This window comes from Elephantulus edwardii, unplaced genomic scaffold (genome assembly GCF_000299155.1).
Source record: "Elephantulus edwardii isolate Elephantulus edwardi_28Jun2011 unplaced genomic scaffold, EleEdw1.0 scaffold00193, whole genome shotgun sequence".
Lineage (NCBI taxonomy): Eukaryota > Metazoa > Chordata > Mammalia > Macroscelidea > Macroscelididae > Elephantulus > Elephantulus edwardii.
Window position 1 is genome coordinate 656,173 of NW_006399943.1, and position 12,669 is coordinate 668,841.

At 54.2% G+C, this 12,669-nt stretch overlaps 1 pseudogene; it reads right to left on the reverse strand.

The window, feature by feature from the left end:
• Positions 1-11,819: 11,819 nt before the first annotated feature.
• Positions 11,820-12,669, reverse strand: part of LOC102857068 — a 39,451-nt pseudogene continuing 38,601 nt past the window's right edge.

A 12,669-nucleotide genomic window follows, 5' to 3' on the forward strand; every position in this document is an offset into this window, starting at 1 on the left:
GTAGTAGTAGTAGATGGACCAAGGAGGGTGGGGTCTGCTGTGGGTCCACAGACCTGTGGAGATGGCTCTGGGTCCATCTGTGCGCACAGGTACTAGTCCTGTGGACCATCAAGTCGAGTTCGGCTTTGAAATCGCCGGCTCTATGGCTGAGAAACACTTTCTTCCTGACTTTAAAGCCACAGCACTAAATTCCAGGCAAGTTATGGCCCAAGTTTGTGGTCTTTCTCAGTCTCTCTGACAATCAACCTTTCATGTCCAGAAGCACATGTCATGAGCTCTGACACTGAGTGGCACCCACACTCAGGAAATCAGCTTAAGTGCTGTGCCCCAGACGTGCTATGTTAGTTGACATTAATTCATTGTTAGTCCACTGTCATGACCCCCGAGAGAATGTCCCACCCGAGGACAGTAGAGGACAACCGGTGGTGGCCCTAAGGACAGGGGATAGCAGAGAATGGCCAGCAGTGATTCTGATGATTGGTGATGCACAGTGGTGGCCCTGAGGACTGGAGTCAGCAGGGGACATCAAGTGGTGATCTTTAAGATGGGGAACAGCAGAGAATGCCCAACAGTGATCCTGATGACAGGAGAGGTGGCCCTGACTTCTAGGCACAGCAAGGGACACCCAGCAGTGGCTCTAAGGACTTGGGACAGTAGAAGACACGAACGGTGACCTTAATGACTTGGGACAGCAGACTAGCGGTGATCCTGATGGCTGGGGTGCCCAGTGGTGGCCCTAACTGGGGACAGGAGCCATATACCCTTGTCCTGGAGCGTCTGCCTGAGGGTTTTGGCCAGCAGGACCCACACATTGGGCACTGGATCTGAAGCGAGGCTGGGGAACAAGCGCTGGGCAAACTGGTGGACAGGGATACTCTCCTCACTGACCACAGCCTGGGGGTGAGCCACGGGCAGAGCCTGCTGGAGGGGTGCCACGTCTCATAGACGCACTGCTGCTGCTGGGCGCTGCGAGTGGTCCTGCCTCACAGGGACCCTGCGAGGCAGTGGACAAGGGCCCCAGGGGCTGTTCCTCGCCGGGAACTTAGTGGAGCAGACTGTCAGGTCTCTCTGTCTCAGCGCCAGTGGGTGGATTTGAACTGCTGACCCTTTGGTTAGAAGCTAATTAACCACTGCACCACTAGGACTCCTCCTAAACACCTGTGTTTATGTAATTTAAAAAAAAAGTCATTTCAGAGCCCACAGATCTCAATCTGTCTAGAGATGTGGTAACTATTCTGTCATTTGCCAGGTTACAGAGTCCACCCTGGGGAGGGGGACAGCGTCCAGGGAACCAGGATCCAGGGCCACGGCCCAGCTTGGTCACTCAGCAGTTGCAGGGCCTTGGAAAAGTGGCTTAGCCTTCAGGGCTCAGTTTATTCCGTTTTGATGGGACAGCAGGTCACAGATTCAAGCATGTACCACTTAGGAAATGGCCTTGACCCCTGGTGTTCCGAAGCTGGGTCATCACCTGTCAAGTGGTGGCCAGACGCTAATCTAGAGCAGTGGAGCAGTGGTTGAAGCATCTAACCAAAAGGTCAATGGTTCAAACCGTCAGCCACTCTAAGGAAAAGATGATGCAGTGTGCCTGTCAGGACTGCAGCCTTGGAAGCCGTAGGGGGTGGTCTACACTGCCCAGCAGAGTCGCCGTGGGTCAGGCTGGACTTGATGGCGAGGGGCTGAGGGGCCCCAGAGCCCAGCCACTTGTGAGTACTTCAGTTCTGTTCCTGCAGCCCTCCAATCCCGACAAGGTGCTGCTGGACAGGGTTCCGCCTGCCCACCCGGTGCCCACCGCAGCCTCGGGAGTGGCGGGTCTGGGCAGCCGACACAGCGACAATACAGCCGGCCAGCTCACGTGCGGGTGCCCATCACTGCCTGGGCCGACCTTCTGCGGAGCTGTGCGGCCAGGCACTTCTGACAACGTGAAGGGTCACATCTTCCCGACTGTGTGGCCGCAGGGCGGCGTCTGGCCACCTGCGTCACGTTCTCTAACTCTCTAGTCGGGAACTGTGAGAGAATAATGTCTTCCTCTTCGCAGCAGATCAGTTGGAATCTTTCTTTTGTTTGCTGACCATGGTTTCTGAATCTTGGGTAAAGTAAGAGAGGAGCTTACCGATGTGGCAGGGGCCCATGGCTGGCGGGGGCCCGTGGCTGGTGGGAGCCCGTGGCTGGCTGGTGTGGCATTTCTTGGCCCTTCTGCAGGGCGCCTGCCCCGTGACACCAGCCGTGACCCTCCAGCTCGAGACCATAAGTGTCTCCAGGAAGCAATGCCCATCTTTTCCTCTCAGAGCACCTGGTGGATTCAAACCACCAACCTCTCAGTTAGCAACACAACTCATAACGCACCAAGCTGCCAGGCCTCAGCGAGTACTGGTGAGGTGGACAGATGCCGGTCTGGGGGAGTGGGCAAGCCAGGCCCCATACATGGTGCCTGAGCATCCAGCTGTCGTGTGTGACAGGCATCGGGACAGGGCAGCCGGGTCACAGCCACTGTCCCCAGACACAGCGAGGCTACTGGGAAGGCCACGCTCCTCCATGTTTCTGCCAATACAACCGTGAGTCACTGGCTGGACCCTGCGTCCCTCCTGCTCACAGAAGCCAGGCCAGCACAGCTTCCTGCTCCTCCTTCACCCTCCCCTCCTCCCCCCAGGGGCCCGAGACTGGTCCTGCATGGCCAGACCAAAGGCCTCTAGCACCCAGCGCCTGTCTGGTAACAACAAGTGCTCAATCACAACAACAGAGAGACTGTGGACCGCTGGGGAAGCCTGGGCTCCTCCCGCTTGCCAGGGCGGCCACAATCGCTGGTGAGATAAACCAAACCAAACCAACAAACCAAAAACCAAAAAGCGCCATCCAAGGTGGGGTCTTCATGGAAGGAGACAAATGTTGTTTTCCCTCAGAGCTGCTGGTGGATTCAAAGCACCTACAGCGGCCCCACTCCCAGCACCCCGCGCCACCAGGCATCCTTAAACAGCTGTTCCCCAAACCGTCCCACTGCGGTGAGTTGCTTCCGGCTCAGCAACCCTCCACCAGGATTCCGAGGTGGTGAATCTTTATGGAGAAGACACTCCGCCTTTCTCCCATGGAGCAGCTGGTGGATTTGAACTGCTGATCTTTCAGTTAGCAGCACAACACATAACACAGTATGGCCCCAGGGCTCCTCCGAGGGAGTTAAGGTGTGAGATGAGGGGCCCGTCCCCTGCCCCCTCCACCCCAACTCCTGGCTCTCACTCAGGGGCTGGGATTCTCTGAGTGAACCTGACAGGAGCCTGGACCGTGCTGACCTGGCGGATGAAAGCGAAGGTTTGCCTGCCGACCCGCCTGGGGCAGTGCTGGAACCGGACAATGAGCTCACGCACGCAACGGAAGCCCAGCGCATTGGCTGTGGGAGCAGAAACTGCGCAGGGTGGCCACAGCCTGTGGGGACAGCAAAGCGACATGGCACCGTCGTGAATCCCAACGGCTCTGCAAGCCAACTCGATGTCTTTATGTACCTTCCACCTTGGGATGAATTTATTCGCATGGCAGGAAGTCATTTTTGCCACGGTAATCATTAGAACACAGAGAGAAAAAGATGCTTAAATATACGGCTGCATGCACACTCACACACAACACCTTCACAGAAAGGAAATTTATGAAGTGACATTAGGAAAAAATATGTTATTAATCTTAAGGTTCCAAATTTGAGAGCATGTCTCCTTACATAATAACTAAATCATTAACTCTCAGAACATGCCATTTTTATGCAATTTTAATACACACCATCACAGTGCCTTAGTAAATCAGCACAGTCCACTGAGGGGGGGTTCACCCATCCCCGGATTCAGCTGATGGATGCCCACAGCAGCCAGTCAGCTCTCTCTGAGACCCTGTTCACCAACGCCTCTCCCACAAAGCCATGCTTCTGGGCAAACCCTATCCACAGCTGAAAGAAACCCTCAGCTGTTATTAAAAGGGCTTCATCTGGAAAGTGAGTTCTCCACAATTTCCCTGAAGCAGCAACTTCACCAATAACAAGCTGCTTCCTCCAACTGATACAACTGGAATACACTTTCCCATTTCAAAATTAAAAAGATGGCTTCACTGGCAGGGCTGCGGACTGAGCATCAGAACTGAAAGGCTTGAGATGCGAGCGGGGCCGGCATGGAAGAGAGGAGAAAGTGCACAGTCCTTACTAGTCTGAAGGAGACCCCCTGGGCTTCAGACACCCCGTCTGCACAAAGCTGTGATGCGAGGTGCAGGAGGTGGAGGTGAATGTCGCCAGAGCTGTACAGGTCCAGAATCCGAGTCAGCTGTCTGCAACAGGGGAGAACTCGTTCCTTCGGCCAAAACACAAAATCAGCCTCAGGAATGTCTCTTTTAATGTGGGCTGAGAGAGGGTGACAAGGGCGACAGGTGACAGGGCTGGGGTCCGGGGGGCAGGGGGCAAGCCAAATAGAAAGTTCTAGAAATGTACACACCAAGATGGGCTGGGAGGAAGAAATGTGTATGTGTTCACTCGCCCTCCTCTCTCCCTCTCCTCTCTCCCTCTCCTCTCTCCCTCTCCTCTCTTCCTCTCTCTCTCCCTCTCCTCTCTCCTCTCTCTCTCTCCTCCTCCTCTTCTCTTTCTCTGTCTCTCTCTCTCTCACACACACACACACACACACACACACACACACACTCAAACAAAAGGAAATAAATTAGACTTGGCCAAACAGAGCTTGAGCAATTTATGAAGACAGACTTCATATTTCCATGCGAGGTTATCATCTTGAACACCCATAAAACTTCCCAGAATCAGATAAAGTAAAAATAGGGAAGGTGCTGACGTCCCGGGCGAGGGGCTGATTGGGGGGTGGGGGGGGAAGGGCAGAGGGCAGAGAGGTTTCTTCCTTCGGTTCCCAAAACAGCAAGTTAAACGTGGTGCTCTGTGAGCACAGTCCTTGGGGGGTTTCTGGAGACGCAGCAATGTCTGCTCAGACCACGGGGCCAACTAGCCTCCTGGCTCCTCAAGAGAAAGGAGAACAGAATTCCCAGGAAGATGGCCGAGGAAGACCACCGACCTCCACAGCTCTGTGGCCTCTGTCGTGGGGCTGCGGGGGAGCGGTGGGGAAAAGAAGTGGCAGTGAATTTCCAAATGGGCAATGAAAGGAAATGAAAAAGCCAGCAGTGGGGGGGCGGAGGGGGTGGTCAGAGCCAGAGGCAGGAGTAGTCCGGTGAATGCTGTCATATCAGAAAGCCGTGTTTTCAGGGGAAAAAAAATACAGCAATATCGTGGGCACAGGACGCGCTGTCTATGGCAGGCCTGCCTTCAATAAGCACTGCAGAGATGACAGATAGGCCACCCTGCAGATAAGGCCCTGGGTCCCCACTGCAGGCCGCCCGCCCGAGCTGTTGCTCGCTGCCGCTAGAGGGCGAGATGCTTGCATGGAAAAATGCTGGCCTGTTCTCGCAGCTTCTAGAAGGACTCTGAGCTGGGAACACGGCGTAATGACTCCAACCTCAGTCTCTCAGATTAAGCATAATGATTAAAGATTGCTGCGGAGAGGAAAATCTTCTCCCTGGCCTCTGGCGTCGGTCTGATGATGCTCTCAAGGGCTGTCACATGCCTGATGCATCTCTGTGGGCTCCTTGGAGGCAGGGAGATGCAGGCTCTCGGAAGGGGTCCGGTGCCCATCCCTCCAGGACCCACAGGCCCCTGTGCCCACGGAGACGGAGCAAGAGCCACAGCCTCCCACCCCAACCCCGTGCAGAGAAGGCCAGTGCATCTTCACCACCCCCTCTGAGGGCACAAGATGGCAGGACACAGCCCTTCCACACACAGGGCTGCACAGCTTGGGCCACCACAGCTGCCTGGGCAGGGCAGGCCTGTCCCATCTCCCAGGGCTGCATCCTTTCCTCCAGGCTGTGCCCTTCTGAGAGAAAAGCGGGCAGAATGTTCTAGAAGGTTCTAGAAAAAGCCACTCCACTGAATAGGTAAATGTTGGCGAGCAGCTGGTTCCTCGTGTATTTGGTTTGACTGAATGGGCTCCCGTCTGCCTGGGGCGGGAAAGGAGTGGGGTCCCAGCATCGTGGCCCTGGTAACTCGGAGGGGTGGAGTCCAGTTTATCCCTTAATAATCTCTTTCCCCAAAAGAACACGATTGCTGGTTTAGAAATGACTTATGAGGAGGGAAGACGGGGGGCTCCCTCCCTCCTGGCGCTCTCCTGCTCCCACAGGTCCGACATACTCTGCCGGCTTATATCAAAACCTCCACTTCCTGCTTCTCTGGGTTCACCACGCACTTCTGCAGCTGGGAGAAGCACTCTCTAGTCTGCAAGAAGCAGCTGTGGGGGCACGGGGGAGTGCCAGCAGGCATATGTCACCACCATCAACACTGTGCTCCCAGCACCCATGATCCAACACCAGCAAGGGGGACCCTGCTTGACACGACCTGGCGTCTTTCCCCGGAGGGACTGCGCAGCTCACAGGCGGTAAGGGTTGCTCTCAGCCTTTCCACAGCCAGCCAGGAAGCATTGGTGTCTCTGCCTGCCGACTCTTCACCATCTCCTACCTGACTGAAACGTGTACGTGTGTGTGTGTGTGTGTGTGTGTGTGTGTGTGTGCAGCCACAGGGGACCACAGCCCCAGGGACCAGGATCTGCGCCCAAGTCCCTCCAGGGTTGCTCTGGGAGGTGTGGTGACCAAAGTTAACGTATCGTCTCTCGGTCATGGTTGACTCCTCCAACCTTAGGCGGTCTAGATGGCAAGAAGCGCCAGTGTCCTGCCGCAAAAGCTCAGCACTCAGATTGGACCGGAACCAGCTAGCCCCTTTCTCTGGGGCCTCTGGGCCAGCCTTGTCCTTACGCCAGGCCCCAGTCTCTCTTTCTGTGAGTGTGAGTTGGTGCATGGAGGCTGTGAAGATGCTGGGAAGATGACCACACCTGGCCTGAGAGGGATTTTCTACAATGAGGTCCTCGCTCACGGCATGACCGCCGGTGTGGGGAGCAGATGGGGCGCCCGTCCCCACTCCGCCCACCTGTAAGAAGTCATCCTACCTTTACGAAGTCGTACAGGTGCCTGAAGACCCTGATGCTCATCTCGTCTAAGTCCTTCAAGAACCCGCTGAAGATGGGGACCAAATGGCTACTGTTAACTTGTCCCCAAGAATCACCACCAGCTCGTGAATAGAGGTCAGAGTCCAACGAACCTTCCACTGCAGGTGGGCCGACAGACAGGCAGACAGACAAGCACAAAAAAACATTTAAACAAAACAAAACTTTGTGGATAAAAGGATAAATAACTTATTCAAACAGACATTAAATAATTTAACAGATAGCAAAGTTTTTCTCAAAGTTTGATCCTTTAAGAGACTATTTTAGATTACTCAGAAAAAGTTTAACACACACTTTAGAAGTCGTGTTTTGTTTGTTTTCTCTTAAATTGAGAAGTATATTAGCAGCACAAATTGTCAACTAAGATGTGTTGTGAATATTCAAAGGAAAGCCTGGGCCAAGGGCCATTCCTGAATTTAACTTGTGTAAGATGTTGTGTCTCTGTCAAGGCACATGCTTCACAGACCTGTAATTTTGATTTGTTCTCCTGTGGGGTGGGCTCTGGCCTCAGCTCAGTCTGCAAAGGGGCGCTGTTCCCATGGAGATCTTCATCAGGACCCGGCAGGGTTAATTGGGCATGTCACCAATTTGCAGCCAAAGAGGAAGCTGACCAACTGCCTGCCCTTCAGAGAAAGAATCCCCTCTAAAGGCAGCAGTAGCTTCTATAAACCCAGCCCAGAGCACCCTCAGCATCCCTAGAGCATCCCCACCATCCTCAGAATCCCCAGAACATTCGAAGCATCTCCATAGGACCCCCAGAGCATCCCCACCATCCCTAGAGCATCCCCAGCATCCCTAGAGCATCCTCAGAATGTCTAGCATCCCTAGAACACCCCCAGTATCCCAGAGTATTCGCAGCATCCCCATAATATCCTCAGTGTCCCCAGAGCATCCCCAGCATCTCCAACACATCTTTGAAATGGCACCAAAAACCTACAAGTAAACATAACACAGATTTCATTCTCATTTCACGGTGGCCAAGGCCCTCACAAAAGCACAAAGGGAAGCTGGTAAGGGCTGTCCCCTTGAGTCTGCACGTAGTGTCCTTTAAAGCCCAGGGTCCAGCAAGGTTAACCAACACCCTGCAGTGAGAGTCACACATACAAGGCATTGTCAACTTCAAAAGGCAGGCTGGGGCTTGTAGGGAGGAGGGCAAGCAGCTCCAGAGAGGCCTGGGAAGCAGAGGTGGCAGCCAGGCTGGGCAGGGGAGAGGGGGCATGAAGGAGGAGAGGGAAGAGGGGGTGAAGGGCTGGGGGGACATGGTGAGGATGGGGACATGGCTGAGAGAGGTTGAGCGGCTGAGACACAGGACACATGGTGGGGAGAGGGGACACAGCGGAGGGGACATAACTGAGAGAGAGGCCATGGTGGGGAGGGGGGACACAGCAAGGAGGGGGCGAAAGGCTTCGAGGGGCTGCAGGAGGAGAGGCACCTGTGGTCTGAGGGGAAGGGTGGAGGAATGTTTAATCGGAAGCCTGTTCTCTGCTTACACACACACACACACACACACACACACACACACACACACACACACTCCACACACACACTCCTCTCTCTCTCTCTCCTCATACCCAGCAAGGAGCCTCTACATCAAGTTAACAATTCAAAACAAGCAGGAATGTTCACTGGTGACATATTGGTCTCTGATCATTGATTAGCTTTGACTGAGATGGACCTGACCTTCTCTGTCAACCATAACACGGATTTCCTCCCTCCACTGGAAATGCCATACTGTCCACCAGCTTAACAGGCTCTGACAAATCAGCTCAATATATGATCCAGGAAAGTCGATTACTCCGTCATGGAGGCATCGTCCGCTGAAACATGCTACCAGGACCCCCAACTCCCCACGATGTCTGGAAACCACTGCTTACGTTAATAGAGTGCCTGAAGGAACAGAAAGACGTTGATCTGGTAACCTAGGATCTGAGCGCTCCAAGCTCATACATTCACACGTACCAGCAAAGTGTGCATCGAAGCACCATCACCCGCTCAGGAATTCATTTTCTTCCACGGTCTTTGGGCAATGCTTGGTCCAGGAGCTAAAAGCCGGCAAAGGGGCACTACTCCAGCCAGCGTGACCGTGAAGAACCTGGGGCTTCTCCTTGGTAGTCCTGCCCAGGCGGCCCCAGCCTCATGCCCACACCTGTCCCTGTTCCAGCTGGTGTCCCACACTCCGCATGAGGGCATGTCCACCCAGCCGCCGTGCTGACCCCACAAGCAGAAGGCCGTTGAGAAGCAGGAGATGGGAAGGGAGCCTGGGAGAGGCCCATGAGGCGTTTCTGGTCCAATCTTTCCTTGTTCTCCAAAGAGACAAGTGGGAATAAACGGTCCCTCTCCTTCTCTGGGACCACATGGAACAGATGGCACACTCGAGGTGGCCAATGGGTGAGTGGACGGTGTCCACACGGAGCTGAGCAGCCCTGGGCCTCCCTACGTCTCCCTTCCTCTGTCCCCATACGGCAGGGACACTGGCCTTGCGGAGGGTACCTGTTTTTGTTATTATTTACTCTTTTTATGTGTGTACCGTCAAATTGGATCTGACTGGTACAGAAGGCGATTGTTCCTCCTTCTTCAGCAGAGCATCTGGTGGATTTGAACCATGCACCTCTGGGATTGCAGTGCAATTTCCTGCCACTAGGCCACCAGAGCTCGCCTCAGGGTACCTGTTTTTGTCTCTTCTTTTCCATGTAGGGCCTCAGTGATACCCAGGCCCGTTCAGGAGCCCAGAGGCCCAGGGCCATGGTGGCCAGGCTCAGCCAGAACACCTTTCAGAACCCGGAGCCCCAGAGAAGGCCAGAGAGGACTTGCCAAGGGAGCTGCTCCCTGCTGTCCACTGGTTATGGTAACAGAGACCTCACGTTACCACGTCCTTCCGAAAGCATGTGGGACGCTTGCACCCCAGCTCCACGGGATATGGTCAGCATTCCTGCCTGTTTTCCATTTATTTCTTCCAAACCAAACAAGTAGACACAATGTCACCTTGATTCTTAAGAGTCTCCTCGATGGGCTTAAACATGAGATGTTTGGGCTCTGTCAACACTTGTTTCACTCGGCTTTATTGAAGTCGGCCTGGGGCCAAGAGGGGTGACAGGTTAAGTCCAGTCCTAAAACAAAATCACAGACCGTGTGCACGCTGGCACAACTCGGGTTCTGGCCCTGGGCCTGGAGATCAAGGAGTACATCCTCGACGACACGGCGAGGTGACAGTGCTTTAGGGTCACTGAGCCTTGGTGGTGCAGTGGTTAGACACCTGGTTGTTAACTCAAAGCCTGGCAGTTCAAACCCACCAGGTCCTCTTCAGGAGAAGGGTAAGGCCGTCTGCCTCTTGTAAAGATGGCAGCCTGAGAAACGCTTCAGGGATATTTCACTCTGTCCTGTGGGGCCGCTGGGAGTCAAGAATCCTTGGCTGGCCGTCGTGGCTGGCTTTTCAGACCTTTTCCTCTGAGAAGGGACACAGTATCACTGTGGAAACAGTCGTGTGTTAAAAGACATGGGGATGGTGTGGCTCCTGCCTCTGTCGCTGCCGGGTGCCCGGACTATAGGGACTGGCCCCCTGAGGCTGGCAAGTGCAAGGCACTCTGGGTCACCTCTCAGGGGAGGGCAGGTGGCACTTTTTGGTCTCCCCATCCGTGTTTTTGTGGGAGAGACCCAGCATAATCAATCACCTGATTGATCTGTTGTCTAGTTATCCAAAACATGACCTTAAAGACAAAATTCAACTTGTCATTTATCCTCTCTGCCGGGATATGTTAATAAAAGTACGTCTTGGCACCACCGTCACGTCCGGCATCTGAGGGCCGGCAGCTGCCCACTGTGCTCTGTGACGTCCTGTCTGTGGCGGGCATGGCTGGCGGCATCTCGCCTCCACTGGCAGAGTCTTCGCGGAGATTTCTTGCTGCTTTGCTCTGGGACGTGATTGCTCAGTCGAGCTGGGCACCCCTCAGTGTGGCTGATAGGACCTGGGCAGGGACTGGAGGGATGGAAGGTTCCAGAAGTTTACTAACTTAACTTGGAGTTCTTTAGTCCTATGATGCAGGTGCCCTCTGTGGTCAGGTGTCGTGTGTCGGTGTCGGGCTGGGAAAGGCCTGTGGAGGTGCTTTGTGGCCTCGGATAGGGCTCTCAGCGAGGTGAGGGTGTTTACGGCCCATTCGTGTCGACTGTTCTGGCCGCATGCTGCACACAGGGCATGCAACACGCACTGGAGGGGCCTCAGTTAGAGCCAGGCTCGCCCACACCTTCCCCAGAAAGCCACCAGGTCACCCAGAGGTCTGCACAGGATGGCCACCACCTCCACGACCCCGTATGTGATCACACCAGAGCATCCTACGTGCACCCAAGAGGCTTGTAATGATGAACACAGGCTCCTCAGACGGATGGGGGAGAAGTCCCTCATCGGTCACCAAGCCGGACACGTGTGGAACTGACTCACGTGGGTCAGGACTGTTGCTGACAAGGGCTCAGAATACTTCCTGTGACCAAGAAGAACCTTCTGGAGACATCCTGTCTCTCCCAATGCCAAGTATCAAAAGAACTTCATTAATCAAAAAGTGAGAGAAAATTGTCTTTACTGGTTATTTAATCACTTCTCTCAATGAATATTTTATCTAAATTTAGGAGACACGGTAGCTTCATTATTTATAACCCAGTAGTCATGTTTCAAAATCATTATTGCAATTACTTTTTGCTTCTTTCCATAATTAAAGCTCTAATATTCCATCTTGCCCAGAAGGTCACTGTTGGTAAAATTCAAGACAAGAGATAATTGCCTGAGTTGTCAGCTGCGCTTAGCCAGCCGAGAGCAGGCTGGGGGTCTGGGTCTTGGGCTGGGGGCCAGATGCTTAGGGTCCCATTCTCTCAGATACACAAGGCCCACCAGGGAGGGGCTGGCAAAGGTGGAAAGGAAGGGGCCGAGGGACTGGAAGGAAGCCTGGCGCACCTGGAACGGACAGCAGTGGAGCGCTCACTGGCTGGGATGAGGCGCTGGTCACCAGACAGGTTCTCACTGGCCAGGGGACATCTACAGAGAAGCACCTGCCTCCTAAGCCACTTCCCTGGCCCACGTGACTCTGAGGAGCATTTGACCCACTGCACATTTCTGATTCTTCCTTCCCCAGCCAGTCCCTCCAGCTGTGCGAACGCGCTCGCACAGACCACAGCAATCAGGACGAACGTGCTCTCAACCACAGAGATTTCCTTTTGAATTCTGACTTCCATCACGGTCGTGCACAAAATCTGTTAAGGCCAGGAGCTCTTTCTCACTCTTCACCAAATCTTCAGACATTTCAGGAGCCCCAATGCTATATATCAGATATAGGGAGCTCTGGTGGCTTAGAGGTAAAGAATTGTGCTTTACATAAAGATACACAGTTCAAAACCACCAACTGTTTTGCAGAAGAAAGATGGACAGTATCTTCCCGCGGTACTAGGTCAGCTATGGCTCTGTTCTGACTTGGCACAGCCAAAACAATCCGGCACTGGAGGATGACCCGCCGCTGAGGACGCAGGACACGAGCCACGGAGTGGGTGGGGGGTGACCCACGGCTCACGACGCAAGGACACAAGCCACGGAGTGGGTGGGGGGTGACCCACGGCTCAC